Below are 25,188 nucleotides of genomic sequence, written 5' to 3' on the forward strand. Positions count from 1 at the left end.
TCTCACAATGTTTCCTTTGACATGGACTGACCAGAATAGTGTGCAGTATTAGAGTTGTCTTATTAATTTTGTACCTTTTGCATTGTTTTCTTCTGTTTCATAATGATTCCTAACACTCTGTTTGCACTTTTAACCACTGCTTAGCATTGACCCAAGTTCTGAGCACTCTCCAGAATGACTCAGCTTTTCTGAGAAAGGATTGATGGTTTAGCATCTGTCATTATGTACCTAGCATGGTGGTTTTTCCCCTGTGATTTACCAGCATTTAATTTCACAGGCTGTTTACTACATGCACAGGAGAGATCCTTGCACAACTTTCTCTAGCAAGCTTTCACAAACCAGACTATTTGTGGAATATTGCCAGGCTTGCTGCAGAGAATTGTTGAGGCTGGTTGAGCCAGTGTGAGCTGAGACATTTTTTCTTGCACCTGGATAGAGCAAGGCTTACCAACATAATGTGTGGGGTGAAGCAGAGGCCTCCCAGCCCAATGCTGTCTCAGTGAAGCACAGAAGAGCACGGACACCTCTGTGCAGGGATGTTGACCCTGAGAGGTGAATCCTGCTCACCCAGGTGTAACAGGCCTTGTTAAAACTGTGTGCCTGGTCCTTTGAGGAGACAACGATGTGTGGTTTTAACATGCTGATAGAAGCAAACTGCTGGGCAGAGATCAGACAGCCTTTACTGCTGCTTTGACTTTTTTGGAGAGGAAGCAATGCTGAAGTGCCAAGGTTCTAGTCTGCCTTTCATTCATCTGTAAGTCCTATAGCTCAGCTTGACCAAAGGTCAAAAAGCCCCTCATCATCCTCCTTTGCATGTGAAAAAAATACACCCATCAATGTGAAAATGAGAAAGGGGCTGCCCCTCCCCACCTATGGCAGCAGCAACTTTTGACCAATTATATTTGACTGCAGTCCTACCCCCATTTACCCAAAAGTATAACACTGACATTTGGAATCCTCCATGGAGAGGATGAAAATATGACCCCAGTTCACAGACAAGTGTTGCTCTCTTTTGTTGCAATCATATTTCTAAAGTCCCATAGCTTCTGGGTGGTTTTCTCACACAGCTCTTCTCAGCAGTGTTGCTCCTGCTTCTTCCTCAGGGCTCCTCCAAGGCACTCCCTGACCAGCCAGCCCACCCCCTTTTATCCCAGTTATCTTCATTAGCCACAGCTGCTGCCCAATTAAAGACATCACAGCTACAGCCCATTTAGAGCAACTAGGATTGGGGCAAGGCCACTTATACAATACACACATTTTACTAGGACTCCTACCATATTTGCCCCTTTTCTTTTACTTACAGACATTCAAATACAATATAGATATTCAAGTACAATACATACATTTCCCCATGACTCAAAGGCCATGTACAACACACACACAGCTCCTTGCTCAAAGGCCACGTTCTCACAGCTCCTGGCTGTGACAGCTCCTTGACTCAAAAGCCATGTTCTTCTACAGCTCTTGGCTGTCCTATCTTCTACCACACCTTGTTGTTGTTATATTTCTAGAGCCCCAGCTCTCAGCTGTCCTATCTCCTATCACATCAGGGTCACCACTCGCTGTTCTCTTATTGTTGTTACATTTCTAGAGTCCCATATCTTCTGGGCGGTTTTCTCACACAGCTCTTCTCAGCAGTGCTGTTCCTGCTTCTTCATCAGAGCTCTCCCAAAGCCCTCCCTGACCAGCCAGCCCACCTCCCTTTTATCCCAGTTATCTTCATTAGCCACAGCTGCTGCCCAATTAAGGACATCACAGCTGCAGCCCATTTAGAGCAACTAGGATTGGGGCAAGGCCACTTATACAATACATACATTTTACTAGGACTCCTACTATAGATAAGTTGTTGGCCTTGCTCCTCTCTCCTCCCCAAAACTGGTAGGGCTTTTTTTGGTAAGATTTGTGATTCTGATTTGTGTCAGAGCATACTCTGGTGAAACCAAGCTAGTTAGCAGTGAAGTTAAGCATAGTGAAAAGGTGAATTTGTTGCTTTAGCTTGAGTTGTTAATTTAGCTTAATTAATCACCAGCTAGCCTTGATATATTTATCACAAATGCAATAAGTGCATTTATCAATGGCTGCTCCAAATCTTTATTTCTGTTGCTCCAATAAACTGCACCAGTCATGAATTTGTGATTTTGGAAGTTCTCATTGAATGTGACTGGACTTACAGGGCCAAACTGGTTATAATCAGAAATTCAGCCTACCTGCACCCAGCATCTCTGATCTCTGAGGACTAGAGATCAAGGAGAAATGCAAGGGTTTTTTTTTCCTCACAGATTGCATACTCTAATGCACCACTGGCTCTTCACCTTATTATTTCTTGCCATTTTTAGGTGACTTGTGAATTTTTGCAATAGGTGACCACCTTGTTCAGAAACAGAAGTTGGAAATGCTGTGTTCAGGTTCTACAGGGGCCTCCCCCTTCACCATTTGAAGAATCAGCATCCTCTATATTTAACAATGGTTACTTCTTCCTCCATTTGTTAAAGAAGAGCACTGTGTGGGAAGCTTTTAAGTGCCCCTGTATGGAGCTGTCATCCAGATTTCTCCTCTCTTTTGAGTGACATCCTTTCCCAAGTGCTCTCCTCTCCTTTTACAAGTTGTTTTCCAAACATTCTACCTGAGATGCTGTTCATGTCTTGACACTGTGGCTTAGCCAGGACAGTTCTCTCATTGCTTCCATGGACTGTGCTGTTTCATGTCTAGTCAGACTATAGGTACTCTCTTCCTTTTTTTAGTTCCAAGTACAGCAAGATTATGGTAGTTTTCACTACTTTAAAATAAGTAGAACTAATCACTGTATTGGCCTCCTCCTCCTTCATGTAATTTGTATTATTTTAGTTATTGAAGTATGTTGAATAATCTCTTTATCCTACATAAAAAGATTGTAGGTTTGTGTTTTGCAGTTTGATTCAAGACATAATTTGTCAGGTTAATCTATTTTAGACATGTGATGGTTTATATTTTAAAGACTTGGGGAGATCTAGGACTTGGAGGAATGGAGAAAAGTGACAAGAAGCTAAGGATGGTAAAATAGCTCACTAAAGAATGGCTGCTGTTTGTTCAGAACATCTTTGAATATCAATACCTGTTTCATCAATAGCTTGTTGAATGTGTAGACACAAGTGTTAAATGGAATCTGCAATAATTTAGGGAAACTTTGCCCACATTTTTCCGCTACGTAGGAGCAACACCTTATATCTATATTTGTGAGCACTGTTTGTTTGGCTGTTCCAGAGAAAGTCTGTTTATATTCTCCAGTGCATAAAATGTGTTCTTAATCAGACTAACTGATCTTGGTTTAATTTTGTGCAAAGTTCCACAAATTTATTGTTACATAGGCTATCTAAGTATTCTATTTTAAGGACTGAACCCCCTACCTATTGATTATATTAAAATCTTTTGGTACAAAATTAAATTTTCCTTAATTGAAGGCTTCTGAATATGAAGCCAGACCCCTGATTGCTGCAGATAGTACTTTTATGAAAATAAGATGCCAGGAAAAGCATAGATGAAAATAAAGTCTTTAGGATTGTATATGATATTTTAATTTTTAATATGCTAGAAATCCCTTCTATTCACAGGGCTTTGGATTTATGAAACTATTTGAATAAAGGAATCAATTATGTTATACCACTAGGTGTCCATCTACGATTAGATTGAAGCTAGAATTTTTTGTATGGGTAAAGGAACAGGAATTTAAAAAATACATTTTTAGTTTGACTCTGATTTACCTATCAGTGTGGTTAAAGTTGCTTGAGTTAATTTTTGTTTTGAAGTTTTCTTGACTCCCTCACAAAGAATTAGATTTGGTTTTTATAGTCAAACATCCAGTATTCAGACTGGTCAGAAATATTGGTCCCCCAAACACTAGAGAAATAAAAGTATGAAATACAAAATTATTTTACTAAAGATTCTGTAGATTTTTTTTAGTAAGTAATGCAGTTTCAGCAGAGATCATTGCAGTCCTCCAAAATTTATTTGTTACTGCAAAAAGTAATACAACTTTCTAAAAGCAAAATGTTTCTCCTTACACTTTTAAAACACCGGTTCTCAGCTTTCTGGGCTGTAATTTGTGCCATCTGTTTCAAAACAGTCATGGCGACAGGGACTGTGATCCTTATTATAGAAAGAGGGAAGAGAAGAGAGAAATATATCTCAATAATAATATATCAAAATATTTAACATAGCCTTAGTTAATTTTCTCAATTTCAAGGACAGAAAAGTTATAAAATAGATGCTCAAATGGGTCTCTGTCATCAGTTGAAAAACATTTCTGTAAAGAAAGTCTTATTCTTTATAGGGTATAAAATTTTTACCAGAAGCAACTCTTAAAGGGTTAGTATTGGTTGATATTTAATTTCCTTTTTGAAGAAAAATTAAAATTCAGACTCCATGCATTGGGCAAGGTGGGCCTTTTTTAAAGGTTCCTTTGGTGCTCTTTATTTTCTCATTTCCTACGAAGGCATTTTAATTAGCATGAATAATGTTATTTGCAAGAAACTTGAATTTAATCAAGGAAGTCCTTTACTGAAACAGCTTGTAACACTGTCAAATTTGTGCTCCCAGGTAATTAAAAATTTAAAACCCTAGACACATTCCTCTTCGTGATGGGTCGGCATCAGCTGGCAGCCAAGCTCTCACACTTGTACCTCCACAACAGGACAGGGCTGGGGGAGGGACAGAGAAAACAGATGAACAGGAGTGAGGAAACTCCTGAGTCAAGATAAAGGCAAGGAAATCATTCACCCGTTACTGTTGACAAAACAGACTCCAGCTGGGGATTAAATTAATTTATTGCCCATTAACATAAACACTTAGTTAATGATTTGGGCATTGGGAAACAAAGATAACAAACATTTAAACACTTTGTGAAAACACTTTTCCTCCCCCTACTCTGGGCTTAACTTCACTGCAGACGCCTCCCCTCCCCTCTTGTTAGTGGTGCAAGTTACTTGTAGGATTTTAAGAGAGGGTGATGTATGATGGAGGAGTTGAGGTCAGTGTGTAAGTTTCTCTTTGTTCCTCCTTGTTCCTCTATTCTTCTGCTGTGTTTACTTGTGTGCTTTGCTCAGGTGGGAGTTCTCCACTGACTCCTGTCCCTTTGGGGTTGTCCCTCCTCCAGCATGGAGTGGCTCTTTTCTGTTTCAGCCTTCAATGGGGATCAGTTTTGACAAGCTTTGGTGCATGTCCCCATGTCCCTGCACTTGATGGCATGTGGCCTGCCTTTTGATGGCTTTGGGGAAGATTTTTTTCCTTTTTTTTTTTTTTCAGTATCCATGCCATGTCCCTCATATCTTACCCTCCAAGCTGTGTCTTCCTCCTTGATATTTTCTCCTGCTTTTGCATCATCTGTGAGGTTAGTTTTGGCCTCTTTTGGTCTTTTGCACTGCACCTGCTGTAATCCCGGTCCATTTTCTTGTAGTGTTTAAATTTCCCAATTTTCATTTTTTTCCCTGCAATTGCACTCCCTTTGATGATATTTCAATTCCAGACTGTTTGTAAATCCTTCTTTTCTGTTTTGGCCTTTAACGGGGATCAATTTTCGCAAGCTTTGGTGCATGTCTGTGCTCTTGATGGCATGCTGTGTCTTTTCATAGCTTTGATATTAGTGAATATATATACATATGTATGTATTTTTTAAAGTATCCATGCCGTGTGTCTGCTATCTTCCCCTCCAAGTTGTGTCTTCCTCTCTGATTTTTTCCCCTGCTTTTGCAGCATCTGTGAGGTTCATTCTGGCCTGGTTTGGTCCTTTGCACTGTGGCTCAGTTCCTCAGAGACCATTTTTTGAAGGCACTAAATCTCCGGATTTTCTGTGGGTTTTTGTTTTTTTTTATTTTTTTAAATTGCATTTCATTTGATCCTATCTCCTTGTAAGAGTGTTTGTAAGCCTTTCTTTTCTGTTTTGCAAGATACCGTTTCCCTTCCCCAAAGGAAAAGAAATTTCCTTTGGGGAAGGGAAACAAAATCTTGTGATTTCAATGGGGATCAATTTGGGCAAGTTTTGGTGCATGTCCCTGCACTTGATGGTATGCCATGCTTTTTCATGGCTTTCCCTTCACCGAAGATTCTTTTTTTTTTCTTTTTAAATATCCGTGCTGTGTCCCTCATATCTTCCCCTCCAAGTTGATTTTTCCCCTTGATTTTTTCCCCTGCTTTTGCAACATCTGTGAGGTTTGTTTTGGCCTCTTTTGGTCCTTTGCACTGCACCTCATTTCCTCAGAAACCATTTTTTGAAGGCACTTAATCTCCCAATTTTCTGGGGTTTTTTGGGTTTTTTCAGTTGCATTTCATTTGATCCTATCTCCATTCCAGATTGTTTCTAAGCCTTTCTTTTCTGTTTTGCAAGATTCTGTTTTCATTTCCTTGGGGGAAGGGAAACCAAATCTTGCAATTTCAGTGGGTATCTCTTGGGCAAGCTTTGGTGCATGTCCATGCACTTGATTGCCTGCCATGACCTTGTTGCTCACCTTACACCGGTACTCTCACTGTTAGATTTTTCTGCCTTTTTTAAAAATATTTTTTGGAGAGGTGTAACAAAGTTTGTCTGTCTTGCCTTCATTGTGCTGTGGGTCCATTGCTGGTTCAGCTGTTTTTGACACAAGCAGCCCCATAACACTTTTCATTGAGACCACTCCTGCAACCCCCCCACCACTACTAAAACCCAGTTTTTTATACCCCAGTGTATTCATAAAGAGATGAGCTTGAGGAGAAAGAAGAGATTATTACAAATAAAGATTTTATTGCATAATAAAGAGATTATTACAAATATTCTTCCTCAAATTTTTTGACAGGCAACTTAGTAAAACTGAGGCAGTCAGTTGGACTGGGTTAGTTACTGCTTGATATTACATATGTAAGGCACAACTTAAAATCTGTTGGAAGGTTTTTTTTTTATTTAGGATACATGGATTTCAAGTTCCCTTTCTAGGGTTACCCTCTTCTTTTTGCAGAGGGTGTACCCTGGGCTAAGCTAAATCCACAGCTGCAGAAGGAAACAATCCCTACTGCCTCAGCTGGTAATTGCTGAATCTGGCTGTCCTTGTTGAAGATCCTTGTTGCTGATCAAGGAGACATAGGTCAGAAACCACAGATGGCTCCTGTGGGTTGTCCTTCATGTACAGTTTGTATGTTCCTGTGGCTGCTGCTCTCATGTAGGTTTGGGTATTAAGAATGTTGTCTTCTGTTGGAAGCAGGTTTGTGTAAGAGCATATTTTTGCCATTTTATGAGCAAAATTAAATTTCTGAACTTGATGTGTATCAGCTGTGCTGTGTCAAGTACTGTGTGAAAGCAACACTAAATAGTGAGATCAGTGAGAAGGTAAAACTGCTTTGTGCATATTGTCTTTTAGAGGGTAATGTACATGGGGCAACTGTTCATTGACTTTGTACTTGACCTTCCCTAACAGTAATTTTGCTTGTGTATCATACCCTTGTTTGAGACTTTCTCAAGTGTCTTTCAAGTGCATGATTGGTCTGTCTTGAGTACAATCTACACATCCCCACCCTGCCCCCCAAATCTCACATTGTACTCAGGTTCTGATTGCACTCTCTGATTTGTTAGCAAGTTTAATGATTCTAATACATATAGATAGATGAAAGTTGAAATATAACCCACTTTGATATAAGTATGGAAATGCCCAACAATGGTGAAAGTTTGAAGAACATTCACATCCATTGGACTTGATTAACAAGGTCAGCTCAGTGGACTGTGGGAGGCTGATTATTTAGGGAAATTCTTGGGATCACAGTAATGGTTTCTGTGGCTTTTAAGTAAGATGGCTTGATACAGGACTGGGTAGTTTATCCTCCTGCCAATACTGCTAATGAAGTTGGTCTGTAAAAATTCAATTATTTTGCTTGATGTGCTTACTCTAATTAAAAACTGAAATTTTGCTTTAACTAAAGTAATGCTTCTTCATTAAAGTACATTCTTGCAGAATTTCATCAAATAACCATATTCTTTATAACTGTCTTCCAGGTGAGAAAAATACTGGATGCTTGAAGAACCTTTTCCTTCATGAATGAACTTCATTACTGTACTAATGACATCTGACTGAATTTTGGAGATAGCTTTGTGGTAAAAACATTTTCATGTCCTTAATCTATATAATCTAGGTGAAAAGAACAAATGTGTATGAAGGAATGGGGAAATGTACATGAAGGAATGAGGAAAAACGGCTCAGAGTAATTGTAATGGTAAGATGGAGTACAATTGCTCCGAGACAGTTTTGACCAATCTTGGTAATTGTCACTTTTCTGAGAAAATTTTTCCTCATAAATTGATGCAGAGCACAAATTTGATAGCATTTGGAGTAGATTCCAAGTGTACATCTTCAGCTTTCTCCAGTCTTTCCCTGTGTGCATAAATACACTTGTACTCAGTCAAGCCAGTTTTTCCTACAGATTTTTTCCATTTTTAAGTCAAATTACATGATTTCATCAATCATCAAATTACATTATTTGTTTGAGTTTGTATTTTTAAAGGAGGCCAGAAACATTGTTCTAAGCAGTTATTAGGCAGGCAGCAGGCAGATTCCATGATGAGTGCTAAGATAATGCCATTTATATTGCATAGGAATGCAGCAGAAAAAAAAAAAAAGACATTGAAGTCCTGAGGAGACCAATGTGTATGTAATGGTGGGCCCCATTCAGTTATTGCAAATCCTAAACTTTTACTTTACCCTTGAAAATTTCACTAGGATTAATTTGCTCATGGAGATAAGTCTTTGTACAGCTGGAACAAGAGAAAGTGTAGGTACACTGCATGTGAATCTCTTATCCTAACCATAACTCTCCAGATATTAGTAAAAAAATAGCCTGCCAAAAAATCTAGTCCATTTTACAAATGCAAACCTAATTTTTTTTTTCCTTCTGCACAGAGTCTCCCTTTAGTCCTGTGAGACCATTGTACAGGATTTAACTGTGTGATAAAACAATACTGAATAAAGTCTAGCATGTAGTGGGTTTTATAATCTGCATTGCTGCAGCATGTCTGCTCTGAGCTACCAAAATAAAATGGCTGAGTACAATCAGAAGGAGCTAAGGACAGAAAACCATGACCTGGAAATGTCACTTCCGATCTGGCTGTCATATCCTATAACCTTTCCACATAGTAGTGGCTTTGCATGTGATGGTCTCATTTTTATTATGTTTTACTTATACATTGAATTTTTCCGGATTAAAAGGCAATAAGGTGTTTGGTTTTTAACTAAATTGTGTCTGCCTCAGACAAGTGAACAGCATAATGATATGAAAATGTCCCTCAGAACTAAGACAATTCCTGTGCTTTATTTATTTTTAAAGTACTGCAGGCAAGGAAGTTGGCAGTGAGCACTGTCTGGAAAACAGAACTAGACCTCCAACAGCATTGGTAGGTGAACATTTCTTTGACTGTTTTGCTGCCTAGAAACAAAGAAGAAGCTTAGAACTGGAACTGGAGCAGCCTGGAAGTTATAACCTTTTGGGGCAAAAAATCCCCAGTGTGTCTTGCAGGAAATTGTCTTTCTGCTGTGTTTTACAAGTGACGTGTGCGTACACTTTTTTTAAAGTGGATCCTGTTGTTAGAGCTTAACTTCAGGCTCTCTGCAATGATCTTTAACTTGAGTCCCAAGAGGAATCCTTGTGTTCTGTATGAAGATAAAATTTTCATCAAAAAATTGTGCCAATCCTTGGTTCATAAATTTTTTTTTTTAGAATAATTTTTGCACTATCCCTGAAAGTCTGTGTGAGAGAAGAGTAAAAGAACCCAGCAGAAATGTAGTAACGATCTAGGATCAGAGATTTCTAGTGATAAAAGGTGGGTTTTCAATGCCTTCTGATTAATTTACTTTCAATTCATTGGCTCTTTGCGCATATCTGATGTTTTAGCAATCCCAGCACCCTGCTGCAAAGCATTCCACAATTTAAGCACCCAGTACTTGAGCCTCCATTCTGCTTGCTGTGAATCTGCCAGCATCTAGCTTCAGCTGATATCCTGTCCTTTTGCTGAAAAGCCCCTCTCTCCAAGTTGCTCATGGCTTTATAAACACCCATCATATCTGCACTCTCTTTCTATTTTTTTCCAGTAGTCTGCATAGTCACTTTATGTTTGGATGTCTTTCCATACCTTTCATTTATCCTTTTTATCCTGCTTTGTGCTTGGATGAATCTGCAAAGTTATTGCTGATCTCTGAAAACACTGTTATTTTACTTCAATGGAGACAGGAGCATTTGATCATATGAGAGAAAAAAGCAGGAAAAGAAATACATGGTCTTGAAGGGTCTGTGTTGTCCAGTCAAATGCAAACATTGCTGCTTCTTTCTGTCTCATATGATGCCCTGCAATGGAGTTAGGCTCTTCAATAGATCAAAATCTTCAAACAATAAGTCACAAGAACAGAAGTAAAACCCAAACAAAACAAATGTTTAATGGACAATGATATGTATTATGAAGTAATAAAGGGAAATCAAGAGAAGTAGTAAAGGTGTGCAACTGTGCATATTTTATTAATCTGATCTCATCTTTATGTACCAGCCAAGTGGGAAGTATTCCAGTTAAACAGATCTCAATGAACTCTCCATTCTTAGGAACATAGCAGAGTTGACTTTGCCAGATGTTCTAATTTCCTTTCTTTTGTATGAAAACTGATGTTTGCCAGAGGAGGAAAACATATTTCCATGGAAGCTGGGGGTGTATTTGAGGATTTTCTTCCTGTGTCCTCTGATTGAAATCCAAGTAATTTTCACTCAATACCAAAACTGCCACAGCAAGGATTGAGTTCAATAATGACCTGTGTCAAAAGCCAGGAGTGTAAAGAGCACACATAATCTATAGCCTTAAAGTTTATATTATTTCCTTTGGGTGTTAAAGCTTTAGAGGTTCTACTTTTTTTGCATTGCCTGTTTTTAAATACTCAGAATTTTCAATATCTGTAGTAGGTCACAAAACTAATGAAACAGAAATAGAGCTTATTTAAAGCTCACTGTGTGTTCTTCTAGACAGTGCACACACACTCAGGTCAAGACCCTGAAGACATGCTGAAGATTTAAGCCACTGAAATAAAGAATGAATGATGCAAGGGTGGCATGCTGGAACAGCGGAGTTTTCACCATAAGCCTGAGTCTGAATCCTTTAAAAATAATGACACAAAAACTGTATTGTGCTCAAAAGCTACCCTCAGCTACAATGAGGTAAGCCTGTCTATTTCTTTCCCTCTACCTCTCCAGTTTGTTTCCATTTATGAAGTACCTTAATGTTCCCAGCACCGGAAAAAAAACCTCCAAAACAGGTTCCCAAGAGACCTAGTTAAAAGCTCTGCTATTCATCATGAGAAAATAAATTATACAGTGGTTTCTTTTGACCTGGAAAATGATATTGTGCTTTGAGTTTATTAAGGAATAAAGACTGATCTTGCATTAAATTTTGAGAAGGTATACTGATGCAGTGATTGATTAGACTGGAATGGGTTTAGTCCTCAGTTTTGACTGAGCGTTTTAATAGTTTTTCTTTGTAAGAAAATGTCAACTTTATTAATACATGGAATTGATTAACCTCTTGCTGGCTTCTGCAATGCAAGTATGAAGCTCCCTGTAATGATATTCATGTGATGGCTCCAGGCTTCTTAAACTAAGAGACTGTCTTTTTTTTTCCCCCTTGAAACAGGTGGCTACCTAAGGCATTGACCTCTTGGCATGGTAGCTTGTCTGTGTTAGGAAGGGTAGGAATCAATTTTTCCAGCAGCTACTGCTGCTCCTCTGACCCTGCTTCTTAACTTTATTAATCCCTGCCTAGTTTCTTGTAATTTTATTTTCCACATCCATTCCATCCTTTTATTTAAAACTGGCATCCTTGTCATGAAGGCAAGCCTGTATACAAACAGATGTAAGTATCCTGTAACAGGCAGTATTTTGTATTAGGTTTATTTGGGAGGATAAATGAGTCTGGTGTTACCAGCTAATGGGGTTGGATCATCCCACAGCAATGCCAGCTACCCAGTTTGCTACATGTAGATATTTGGGTCCCTCAGTTCTGCCAGTGTTCTCTGCCAGCATGTGTTCCCTGCTGGAACTATTATGGAGCCATGAGATGTCACTGCAGCGTTGTAAGCTAAGCCCGAGATATTTGTAAGAAGTTTTGAAAGTCAGGCTTTTAAAATTTGTTTTTATGTAGAATTTTTGCCTTCCTAGGAAATGAGGATTTTTTTAATCTGTACAGGATTAAGTACACTACCTGCCTACTGTCACCATGTGAATGTGCTACAGGATCAGGATGATCCAGAAACTTTTCCAGATATTCTGGAAGTAGGTTTAGTTTGAATGATAGATCAGGCAAACATTCAGCAGTGTCTGTCTCATTTTCTGACCATTTCATACCCCAAAATGTAGGAGAGACTAGCAAAATATTACAGTATTTGATGCTGGAAATCAGTTTTTCAGTAAAAGGTTAAAAAAGTAGAATTAAAGCCACTACATCCCTAAAACCATCCCAAATGGTGCAATTGCCCCATTAGTTGGTGTGATGTAGTCCATACTATATAGAGCTCCTTGTGATTGAGCAGGGATAGATCCACACAAATCATTACTCATGTGATCTCTGTTCCAGTTTAGCCTTGCATACCATGGCATTGTTAGCTCATCCTACTTTTAGCTTTTGCATCTTTTCCAGTTACTGTGTTCAGAAGGGATGGACTTTGCTACTAAATCTATCTTTCACTGGAAATAAGGCAAAAGATCTCTCTTCTATCTTGAAGCAGTGTGACCTGTAGAGTCACTCTTACAATAGCTGGTCATTGCCTGTGCTGGGCAGTCCAAGTGCATTAACTTTTCCTTTTCCTTCTAAGGAAAGACATTACTGGAGAGGTTGGAATAAAAGCCCCATCTGTACACCAGATCTTTATCTACTGTAAACTGTGCTAATGAAGTCCATGGTTCTTTGTTGATTTGTATCCCAAGGGATATGTAGAATAGGAAATAAATTCGGAAAAAAAAGGGAAAGTTGCTGCATGTCTTTCCTGAGACACCTGATTGCTATAAAACAGAACAAAAATTGTATGGGTTTTGAGGCTGTATGATACTTAGAAGATGTTTCCTAAGGAAATAACAACAATAACAAAAAAACTGATGGCGCAGCTGAAGGTTAAAGCAAATTGAAAATAAAATTAAATACTGAAGAGAAAAAGTCAGGGTGCTTGGAAGGAATCAGGAAAGTCAGGGCACATCTGGAACTGAATCTGGCTAGGGGAATTAAAAATAACAAATAGTTTTTCTTAGGTACTTAGGACAAAAAAGGAATAGAAAGAGACTGCACCCTGCCTGATCAGTGGGAAACAGGACCTGTCTGTGACTGACACGTACAAAACTGAGATACTTGACAACATTTTTTCCTTCAGTCCTCAACAGCAAATGCTCCAGTCATGTCATTCAATTCCAGAGTCTAAAGGTAGGGAAATTGCCCACTTAAATGCCCCTTAAGAGAAGATCAGGTTTAAGACCAGCTAAGGAACCTGAATGTGCAAAAATCCCATCTTTTCCAGATGTTCTTGCCTTCTGTCCTTCCCTTTTCAGATGCCCTTGCACAATAGGTGTGAGGCTCTACAAGTGGAAATAAACAGTTACAAAGATAATGATTCATCTTACCTGGGGGTGCCCCTGAGGTTAAGTTGCTCTACTCCCTGCATCAAAACTGCTTCCATAAAGAAAAAAAGATGGATGAGACTCCCTCCTGAAGGGAACAGAAAACCCAATGTCTCAGATGTGGGCAATTGAGCTTTCAGCGCGTTTGTTTTTGTTTTTTTCCCATTTAAGTTTGAGACATCTCAAACATTTCTGTAACATGACGAAGCATTTTTCTTGCCTACAATGACTCTAGATGAATTTGGTGACATAGTGGTTGCTGTCTCCCTCTCATTGAAGAGAACTTTACTGTCTGTTGAGGCCAATGTCTCTGGGTGGTATTTTGACCCACTTGTCAATTTTCAGAGGATCCCAGGAGGTTCTAGTTATAGTGCTTGGAAGTAATTAGCATGTTTTAAAAATGAGACCAAACTGCAGCTAAATTATCTGTATGTCACTATGTTGCGCAGGACAGTGTGCAAGATTCCACTTATTTTTAGTTTTTCTGACTCTAGACAAAGTAAAAGCATTTGTTTAGAAGCCCTTTTACATCCGAACTGAACCTACAACCTTCCAAAGCAAAATTAGAATGTAGAAGCATAATGGCTCATGCAAGAATTCTAATCAGTAAATAATTAGAGGCATATGGTAGTCTTGAACTAAAACATTGTCCAGGAAATGTTAGTAGTGCTCAGGGAAAAAACATTGATGCTATACTTGTTTTCTTTTGTGTGGTCCTAGGGAAACAGAAGGTTCTTTTTGTAGATGTTGCTGTAGAGGCCAAATTCCATGACTATTATTAATTGTATGTTATCTCAAAATACATTTTCTATGTAGGTTATTCAGTGTGCATAAAGTGAATTTCAGTGGGCATTGTCATTATAAAAATGTGGTGAAAGAGTTTATGTGCACAATTCTTGCTGGATTGGAACATCAGAGACAAGGCATTGAAGGAAGAGAACCCAACAGCTTCAGCAGTAGTTTGGAGATTCAAGTGATATTCTTTCATCTGCCAAGACAGTTCTGTGTAGTACCAACTAATCATGTTTGACAAACACTCATTTTGCAAGTATGATGTAGCTAATTTCAGCATTCAAAAGCTTATTATTATAGCATTAAAAAAAAAAAATTGGAGAACACTGATTTTTGAGAAAATGCAAAACTTCAGAGGTGCCAAATTGTATTTAAATTTATTTACCTTTGGAGAAAAATTGGAATTTTGGTCTTATTTTGATTCCGTACTACATTGATTTCCAAAGCTACATTTTTAAGTTTCTTAGCTCCTCACAAAACTGTTTTTCAAGATCTGCTATAGTGAGATAGCAGATCTCTGAGGATTATTAATGAATGTTTGCATATGGATGAGCTTACATTTTATCTGGTGCATTGTGACTTTAGTGCATGATGAGTGTCACAAAACACATTTTCTAAGTTACCTGTATAGGCATGCAGACACTCGAGAAAGTGTCAGATTTCCACATTTGCTTTGCAGAATTTATTATGGATTATTCTCTTGGCGTGGCAATATATAAAACATGCTGTTTAATTTTCATTGGTTTTACAACAGCTGCAGTTTTAAAGATGATTGCCACAAAGTTTCTCAGCTCTAATTGGCTTGCATACAATCATTTACATAAATCTTCCAAATACAGTATCATTCAGTCAAACAAATCTCCTTCATGTCAATGAATAAGAAAAGAGCCTTTGGATAAACAAAATTTATTCCAAATGATTCAAAGTAAAATATGCACCTAGTAATAATATCAGGATGCTTCAGAAATGTGTATGTCTCTTTGCTTTGTTCATTTTACAAAGATGTTTCATTTGACAAGACAACGTGAGCCTCAAACAAATTATGGGTGATATTGTAGTCTTGTGAAGATATTCACAAGCAAAATTCTTGATTCTACCTTGCTTCAGGTTTTCCTGCCACCAAAAGTTGTAGATTCTGGTAAAAATGTATATTTTTCTGTGCTAGAAATGAGAGGATAATTAGTTGGGCTTTTAAGCAAGTATGTTGGCAGAAGTTTTACTCCTATCGACTATTGCAAGATAAGGTTTTTCTAGCATTAAGTTTTCATAAAGCAAGAATCTGCATCTTGCATCTGCAATCTGCATCACTACCAGGAAGCCCCTATTTTTAGAATCCTATCTCAAAGGTGCATCTAGCATATGTTAGTGAATAATTGATGGTTTAAAAATTGTGTAACGCTGCATACAAACTGTTGTCCTCAATTTTAAATTCCCCACTTTGTGGTCGTTTAGCATGAGGGGACTTATACTATTTTTATTCTAAAACAAGAATTGTTATGAAATTAATTTGTTCCAGATGAATTTGAGTACTTACTCCTGTGGATAGGATGCTTTCCCACTCAATATTCCTGGAAGTAGGAGAGTCACATCTGCTGGTTTTCTTAAGAGCTTTTGGCTTTGAGAAGCTGCTTTCATGAATGAAATGTTTGTGTTTAGTTCTCTTAATATCCTCTACTCAATGAGTCAGTGAAGCACATGTGGGTAAGGTTTTGCATTTATGCTGTTGGCATTTGTCTACTTTTCAGTCAAAGGGACTAACAAGGATATGAAAAGTTACTTGTATCATCCTCCAGGCTTAGCTGACCCATTTTACAAGGTCTGTGAAATGCTTTTGGTTTCCTGTTTTAATGCTTTTTATTGATCACTCTTTTCTGCATGTAAACAAACTTGATCTGTGGCGCTGCCATGATATTTCTTTGGCACTGACATGCTACTACAACAAAGTAAGTCTAAGGCCAGAACAGATAGAAAAGAGAGACAGAAACAATAACAAATGTCTAGTTCCATGAGAACTTTCTGATGTGGGAAAACTGCTCATCCATATGAAGGAGCTCTTTTGGCCTCCTTTACCCCTTTTAACAAATCCCTTAGTAGGAGATACATTACCTTGCTGTGAACTATGTATATACAGGTTATTGGTTACATCCCAAATTGTCGTATGAGGCTTCTGCTCTTCTTTTTTGAGGGCAAAGAACAGAGTGTTTAGGAGTTTGAAAGTGAACTAGTTCTGGGTCAAAATGAGTCATGGCTAAGTAAGAACTCATTTAACTCAAGATGTAAAGACTCTAAAGTTTCACGGCTCCATTTAATGGGTTTGGTTTTAAAATCCTTTCCACCATCTGGAATGAAATGTAACTTTCATCTTGACCTCTTTCTAGAGGAAACTAAAACATGAGTGTTTAAAGCCATAGTAATGTGTATAGTTATGTTCATTGCTGACAACTTGGGATAGTCTAGTTGAATTCATACATTTAGAGGCAAGCTTTAATTAATTTCAACTGAATATAGTAGTTTAAATTAAGGTGTGATTAGTAAATAGCTAATTACAGAGTGTTCAATGTGAGGAAGTGAAAGCTTATCAGGTTCTCAGAATAGCTAACTGTGGTCTTAGATGTTGTAAGTATTCTGGTTAGATTTAATTTTCAACTCATAAGGTTTTCAGCCATTTGTTTTATTTTATTCTGCATTAAAAATAGCTTTACGAGGAAAAGCCACAGACTTTTCAGTGAAGATTTCCTGAAAGCAAAGTACTGGGAGATGGGGCAAGCAACGCATTTGTTATCTGAGTCTTACTGAGAAAATTTGTTATCTAAGTCTTACAGAGTTTTTACTTCTGACACCTGGCAGGCAGCAAGGATAGCTCTGCATGTCTCATTATCATGCATTGTGGGAGTTGCAGGTTGCTCATGCTGAGCAAAGGAAAGGTGTAAAATAGAGAGATTTTTTAGAGGATCCTCAGGACTTCTCAAGGAATTGTCCTGATCCTAAGGGAATATACATATGTACTTGATACATTCAACACACTTAACTTCAGGAGACACTATGGTTATGGTTATATATATGGTATTTGGTATGGTTACTTCAGATATGGAGATGTCAAAAATAGCTGGGCTCTCTGACAGATTTGTTTTTGAGGGATCTTCTGGACTGAAGAGAGAAACTGTAATTTTATTTTTAATTTCATGGTAGGTTAAGAACTGTTTGAGACTGCCAGTATGCCAGGGTCTACTTATAAAATTTTGTTAATGTTTGTTCTATTTAAACCATCAGGAATATAGAAGTATGAATGATAGGGAAATTACTTATAGGATCATAATGTACTAATTACTAGGCTTTACTCAGATATGGAAAAATATGCAATAGGCTTATAAAAGGTGCACCAAATACTGCAATAGAAAATCATTTTGTCTCTTCATTCTTTAAAATAAAATTGGCAAGTAAACATCCATCCCATTTACTCACAGACAGGCAGACACTGATTTTGATAGTAAATGAAACTGATTTCGAGTGTCAGTCAGTTTTCCTTGTAAGACTGGGTGTAGACTCCTCATGGGCTGGTTGTGTGCGTGTCTGTACTTACGTCTGTCTGTGGGGGTGTTCTTGTCCTGGTGGCCACGTCCTTTCCAGCTGTGTCTGCATGTCCTTCTAAGCAAAACCACTCCTTGAACCATATTGATCCTCATGTTGTTCACACTGACTTCTTAACTCAGGTAAGTCACCCAGGGTCTCCTTGCTTGAATCAATGCCTGGCCCTGTGATTATACTTGGAATCATTAGGAAACTCCTTTTTCTCTGGGAAACCTGCGATGAGTAAAGCAGCAACTTTCTTCCTGAGACATTTCAGAGCTAACAAAAAGAGAATGTATTTGTAGGAAAAAATATGCGGCTGTAGAGAAGAGATAACTAAAAAAAAAGATTTCTTCCTTTACATGAAGAACTGGCACCTAGAAAGTATTTTGCATTATGCTTACAGCAACATTTATCTTTCTTCTGGTTCTATGATTTCTCAGTGTTTAAAGTTCAATACGTGGATACATGAGGAGAGCTGTAGGGTAGGATGGACTCCTACTCTTACACTCTTTGGTGAAATGAAACCAGGAAATTCTGCAGTTTAAAACCAGACTTTAAATTTGCTTTACTGAGAGAAAAGGAGATGGTGGAGAAAAGAAATAACTAAATGGGGCATGTAAGTTGAAGCTTTCTCTCCCCTGTATTCTAGGACTTGGTCTTATTTCAAAAACTTCAGAAGGAATGAAATCAGCATGTAGAAGTTGAAGTAATCTAACTGGAGTACTTCAGTAGGTAGGAGAAAACTACGTGATCACATTTATTTGCACTGGTAGAGATGGGAGTTTAAGTCAAAAGAAGGAAAATTGTGTTCCTTCTGTTAGTGTATATCAACACAAAAAGGAAAATATTCCCAGTCAGGTGTGCAGGGAGAATCCTGTATGCAAGATGCTTATAAATCATATGTGAAAAAGAGATGTTGCTTCAAGATATCCATGCTTTTGACAGCGTGCTTAAGAAGCATATTATCATTTGAGAGTGCATTTGGCTGTGGCAGCAAAAATCTACAGAAATCCTTTTTTACCTGCCTAAAACATTGAAGCAGCTGAAGATAAGAGTGGGACATTAGTTGGTTAAAAAAGAAAAATAAAATATATGGGCAAGTAATCTTTGTGAAGTATTTAAAGGACTCAGGAGTACTGTTGATATTTTACTTCCTTTGAGATTTATATATATATATATATAGATGTGTGTGTATATCTGGGAACAAATATGTAAAAATGCTGGCAGTAAAATGAGCTTTAAAATATGTATTATTTTATACTGTTTTCTAAGGACTTTCAATAACTTTCAACTTTAATCTCCTAATATAGAATTAAAGTGGAAAGATGTCTTAGATTTTGGAGAATTGCTGCCTTAGCATCTTGCATAATTATGCTTAATATATATATTTATATAAGCAACTACAGATGTACATGTATAAGTACCTTATGCTAAGACCTTGTATATACTAGTTTACATTCAAATACATTTTAGAATTAAGATATTGCCAGTGTAATGCTCTGTAACACTGCATGTTTCTGAGACAGTTTATCTAGGTTTGATCCATAGTATCTGTGTGCTGTATGATTTGAATTTTCCATTAAATTACTTCTCATTTTGCATTAGTAAATAATGAAGAATACACACAGAGGGCCTAAAGCACCTCTGTCTGTGCAGTTTGTAGTACATGGTTGGAATTTTGTACGTGAAGATAAAGCAAAATAAATAGTACAAGTAGGAGAATCATCTACGCGTTTCTAAATTGCAGTGCTTCTGTATATGTAAAGAAGCTGCCTGATGTCAGTAGGGACTAATTAAGGGAAAACCAAAGCAAGTGATAAATAGGTTCCCATCTGCATGCACTGTTTAGGAAGAGTGGGAAAGATTTTTCAGGTCTTGGGTATCTGACCTGAAGAATTGGGAACATTCTAAAGGAACATTCTTGAGTTGTGGGGCTGGAGGAAACTAAAGGAGGCAGAGACCACAGCTGTGGGGAGGCATGGAAATAGATGCATGGTTAAACAGTCTCAGATTATTTTATATATTATGATGGCAAGAGCTAGATTTTGGTATGATATCCGAATATTTACAAATTTGAGGAAAGTCTAGCCCCTTGCTAAAACACCAACTGTATTTTACTCATCTGAGTATGAGCAGCCACATATACTTTAGAAGCTTGCTGCTATTTGGTGCTCTTGAGTTTTTCACATACTCATAGTCATGGAAATTTCTAGAGCAAAACACTAATTGGAGGCTTTGGAAATACTGGCAGCAGCTTACTTAGCTGCCTTTGAATATGTACATATCTAGCTGGGTCTGTAGATCTGTGTGCAATTTATTCAAATGAGAGTTCAAGGTGTTAATGCTGCTCTGGCATAATAACTGCGCTATCAAAGCAGGAACTGTGTAACACTGTAATGCAAATTAGAAATCATTATTATTTTTTGGCACTACCATTAAAATATTTAGTTGTCTCTCAGTATAAAGTTTTAGCTTATTAACATCTAAAAAATAGGCTCATATAATTAGGTGTAGTAGTGAAAATAGATAACAGGATTAAATCTCTGTCAAAGTGATCAAGGGGAGCTCTTAAGAGATTCATTAACTCTCAGGAATGTATGCAGAAAAATTAATTAAATCCAAGATAAAATTTAATTGCGGACATAGCATGCAAAATGGTTGCAAAACAGTTTCCTTTATGTTAGTAATGCTTATGGAAGAAAATTGTGGTGTGCAGAGGCATGAAGGAGGTTTCTCAATGCACCAACCCCAGCATTGCTGTCTGTTCTTGTTGAGGACTACATAATACCTAGAACCTCTTTGGTTGCATAGGGACCTCAGTTGCAGCAGGAATTTCTGTGTTACTGCAGTTGTAATAAAAGTGAAAAGTGCTAGTATGCCTGGAGATATAGGAAATGTGGTGCTTTTTCCCCTAAGGGTTGCAAAGAACTCTTCAAGAACTTCAGCGCAGCTTGGTGTGGCAATACTTGGAAATGAAATTTTGCTCTTGCCTAAGGTTAGAGTATAGATTGAATTAGATAATTTCTATTCATTGCCTTTTGTTATTTTCAAGACCCAGGGTAATATTACATGCTCTTACCCTAAGAACCTGGACTGAGGCCTGTGCTGTAATGTTAGACCAGCTGTAGTCTTTCTACTAAGTTGTCTTTGCAGATCTAAGACACAGAATAAACAGTGCAATGAGTTGTTAAAGTCAGAATCAAGTGTGCTTGTGTCCTAGAATAGAAAGCTATTCAAAGCTGTTTTGTTCTCATTTGTTTAGTGTGCTTAAGCTCAGCATGCCTTAATTTTGTATTTTCTGAGATTTTCATTCTCATTATCCGCAGCATTGAGTTTTGGCTTTTGGGAGATTTTCATACTGTATTTCCATTTTTTCTATGACAACTGTCTTTATTACTGGCCCACAGGTGTATTTCATTTGTAAATGAGTGTTTGTTCTTATCTATGTGTATCATATATAGATAACACCACCAAGTTTTCCTTTAAATTGATGTGGGGATGGGAAATTTCAAGGCTAGAAGGGAATCTTAAGGGCATAACTCCCATTACTCTTGCACTGTGAATAGCTTGCTTTTAGTTGAATTTTAGATCATGGTAAATATAGCTGTGTGAATCAGAACAAAGCATGATTGTGAGAGCAAAGCATTTAACAGTTCCTTTTGGTTATATGCTGTACATCAGTGTCAAACTCCCACAGCTCTGCGTTCAAAGCCTGTATGTTAAAAACTAAGGGGAAAAATTATGAATTTAAAGTACTGCTTTAAATTGCATACAGCTAGAAAGCCTGCATGTTGTTAATAAAATGCACTTATCCCATTCCTCCAGAATTAAAAGTCTCTTTTTTAGGGAATTATGCTCTGTATTTCTTATATCTTTTGCTTTGATTTTTTTTTTCCCTAGGAAGGTTTTCAAAATGGATGCCTGGAAACCACTTCTTCTTCTCTACATTTTCACCTTCTCTACAGAGGCAGAGGAGTCTGGTAATACACTAAAGAAATTACTCTTCAAGTTAATAGTAATATTCCTTTTCTACATTTGCACCCAATGTCAACAGGAAATGAAGAATTTAAGAACATTTTTTCTAACTATTAATTATAATTAGGGATAATGTGGTCGGTTTTTATGAAACATATAACTACAATAGTATAGTTTTCTTAAAAATGCAAAATTTAATGGTACAGCTCATTACATTTTGTTTGTACATGCATGCTAAAGTTTCATATTTGCAAAAGTAATATAAATCTCTTACAGTTATAAGAGTGCCAAAAGCAAGATATTTAGCAGTTCCATTTTGGTAGTCAGGTCTTCTGGAAGATCTGTTTGAGAAGAGTTCTGCCCAGTTGCAGGATATTTTCTGCATGACTGTTGATTTGAGGAAATAATGACTGTTCCTTCCATGCTCTGCTAGTGTTATATGCTTCTGGAATTTGTGGAAACACATGAGTTTCACACCTACTACAAAGAAATATGCTTAGTACTCCTTATGTTAATGTGAACTTATTTTTTTCCCCCTCAGAAAATAAATATTGATTAGCAATGTATGCATGCAGAATGGAGAGCTCAAAGTGCATGACTAACTTTTCCTTTGTACTCTTGAGAGCAGGCCAACATATTCCAATGGTTGTGTTTCACATACAGGAGCGTTTAATATGCGTTAACTGCAGATAAGTTCTGAGCAGACTGTGAATGAAAATCGTGTTGTGGATTTCAGCACCTCTCCCTTTCCCATGAATGGTGTTGCAGAAGGATGTAGCTTCTGACCTTCTGTATGATAATCAGGGGAAAAGGAACTAGTGGGTGACGACAAATTAGCAGAATAGATGGAAGGGTTTTTCTGCAAAAGGCCAATAAGTCTTGGATTCTGAAAAGCAATTAGGATTCAAAATTACTTTTCTATTAGATTACACAACCTTTAAGGAAAGAGGAAATTTACAACATATTTCTTCAGTCAGCAGGAAAGCTTCCATGACAGACATCATTTTCTTGGTAGATGGATTCTGGAGTATAGGGACAAAGAACTTCATGATCATGCACAATGATCAATGGGAGGACAAAATCTGTGTTGGTGTGATTCAGCACAGTGATGTGACATACACTGAATTCTTGTTGAACACTTTTCATAACAAAAATGATTCCTTATAGAAGATACAAAAATTACATTACAAAGGAGGCACCAAAACAGGGCAGAGCCTCTAGTGCTAGAGAATCACTTCATAGCAAGTGCTGGTAGCCATAAAGAGGCTTGTCCCAAGCCTTTTTCAGTGAGTACTCTGCTGAGAGGGTAGAGGATGCAGCAATGGCTTTAAGGAGCAATGGGATCTATGTCTTTGAAGCTAACATAAGGATGATAAAATCCCCCTTGAGAACTGTTTTTAATAGGTGATGATGCAGGGAGACTTCACAGTGAAAAATCTTGGTGCACTGAAAATCATCATAAATAATGTCAATCAGGTCTGTTAATGCAAACATCTCCCTGGTCAGGGTAAGGAACAAACCTCTTGTTGGGTATATAATGACAAATATCCATACAGTTTTCTGCAGTCCCTGATAAAAGTACCTGAGCTAACTGCACAGCAGTGCAATTGTTTTACCAAAGAGTACTGCCCACATTTAAAATTCGGAGTTAGTACTTTACTTCAGTCAAGAGCCACTACACTCCTTCCTATGGTAAATAACTTCTGAAGTAAGACAGTGTTTCACATTAAGCCCTCATAGTTCCTCAGTGTCTGAAGGGAGCCAGAGCAGATACCCCCAGCAGGTATCTTAATAAACAAGAGGGAAACAGGCAATTCAGTGATACTTTAAAAAGAACCTCCTAGAAACATTGCTTTGCCATGTCCAGCTGACCACACTGCTTCAGTGGGATTGTCAGCAGCCACTGTCTGTCAACAAAACTGAAATCTCACAGAGCCACTGTACAGCGAGCGCATCAGAAAATCCATCCATGGATTTGTAGGAGGTATTGGCAAGATGTGAATAACAAACCCATGGTAATAGTGAAGTGCTACCCAAAAGTTTTTCCTAGATCAGAAACAGAAAGTGGTATCTCTTACTACATCTTTTAGATGGCAACAGTGGATTGGATGCCACACAGCCTTGAGAGGCTGCCAACACCAGAGAAAATAAAGATTCAGCTATGCCTCAGTTAACACAGCAACTTTTATCAAATATCACATGCTGGTTTTGGGTCTGAGTTTATTCTAACTTGGTGCTGCATTGCCAGTTGCCTTATCATGTGGGAAGACTGAAGTACAGAACAAACACAGTTGCTCTTTAACATTACATATTCATGCCAGCTATGTAGTTTGATAATACTGTAGATGTGTTTGTTAAGTTGCAAAAAAGGAAAATGGAGGGCATGACAAATCAAAAAGCTGATATCTTCTGACTGGTGTAAGTGCATGACATTGGTTGGGTATGGCAAGAAAAGACAGTTCAGGAGCATTTCTTCTCTCTTTGCTTATCCTTGTAGGACTGTGACTGTCCTTTAAAGCTCCTGTTGTTTTCCTGTGTGTTATGTTCACATAGATGTGATATTTTGCATGTTTGTTCTCCTTGTTATGCCATAAAATTGATCCAACCCAGTTCTCCAGGTTTTGTTCCCTTTGTAATTGGAAACTTACTGAGAAAGGAATCCTGGGATGACCACGCTGCTTGTCCAAGGTGTTTTGTAACAACAGCTGAACATCCTAGGCTAGTGAGATCTTGAACACCCCAAAACTGGCTGGTGTTTGCTGGGGTGTTGGGGGCCAAAATGAAGAGCTGAACTTTTCTTCCTAAAGGCAGAAGCAACCTTGTGTGAATTATATCTGCTCAGGTAGTTTGCAGAGAGGACAGCTGGATCTGATTCAGTATGAGCTCTTCCACCCACTCGTTATCCCATCAAGAGCTGAGCAGACTTCCAGGTGAAGAAGCATTCCCTGGCTCCTGCAAGCAGAGAGAGAGGGCTGCTGAGGAAGGAGAGTGCGCTGCCATGGAGCAGTATGACCGTAGCTGACGCAGTAGCACCTCCTGGTGTTTCATGGCAGGGAACAGGGAGATTTAATGGGAGATACAGCAGTAAACTTTATATATATATACACAGGTACACGCTTGTTTAGAGAGATAGAAGTTAAGGAAAGCATATTGGGTTTCATCTCAGTGATGCACATATTTATTGCTAAGATCTGCATAAATTTGTCTCATAAAATGAAGATCAGCTTTCTT

The 25,188-nt window shown here is 38.0% G+C and overlaps 1 long non-coding RNA gene across 3 annotated transcripts; it reads left to right on the top strand.

Annotated features, from left to right (window-relative positions):
* The first annotated feature begins 1,814 nt into the window (after positions 1-1,814).
* LOC135443117 (uncharacterized) lies at positions 1,815-25,188 on the top strand. Of its 3 annotated transcripts, none has more exons than XR_010438827.1 (7): positions 1,815-1,878; positions 7,988-8,086; positions 9,313-9,383; positions 9,703-9,805; positions 10,987-11,178; positions 18,632-18,714; positions 21,883-25,188. It is a non-coding gene; the product is annotated as an uncharacterized LOC135443117 (long non-coding RNA). The 3 variants fall into 3 exon arrangements; XR_010438826.1 differs by lacking the exon at positions 1,815-1,878 and adding an exon at positions 6,960-7,085; XR_010438828.1 differs by lacking the exon at positions 1,815-1,878 and adding an exon at positions 7,020-7,085 and having other exon boundaries at positions 9,313-9,379.

This window comes from Zonotrichia leucophrys, chromosome 2 (genome assembly GCF_028769735.1).
Source record: "Zonotrichia leucophrys gambelii isolate GWCS_2022_RI chromosome 2, RI_Zleu_2.0, whole genome shotgun sequence".
Taxonomy (NCBI): Eukaryota; Metazoa; Chordata; class Aves; order Passeriformes; family Passerellidae; genus Zonotrichia; species Zonotrichia leucophrys.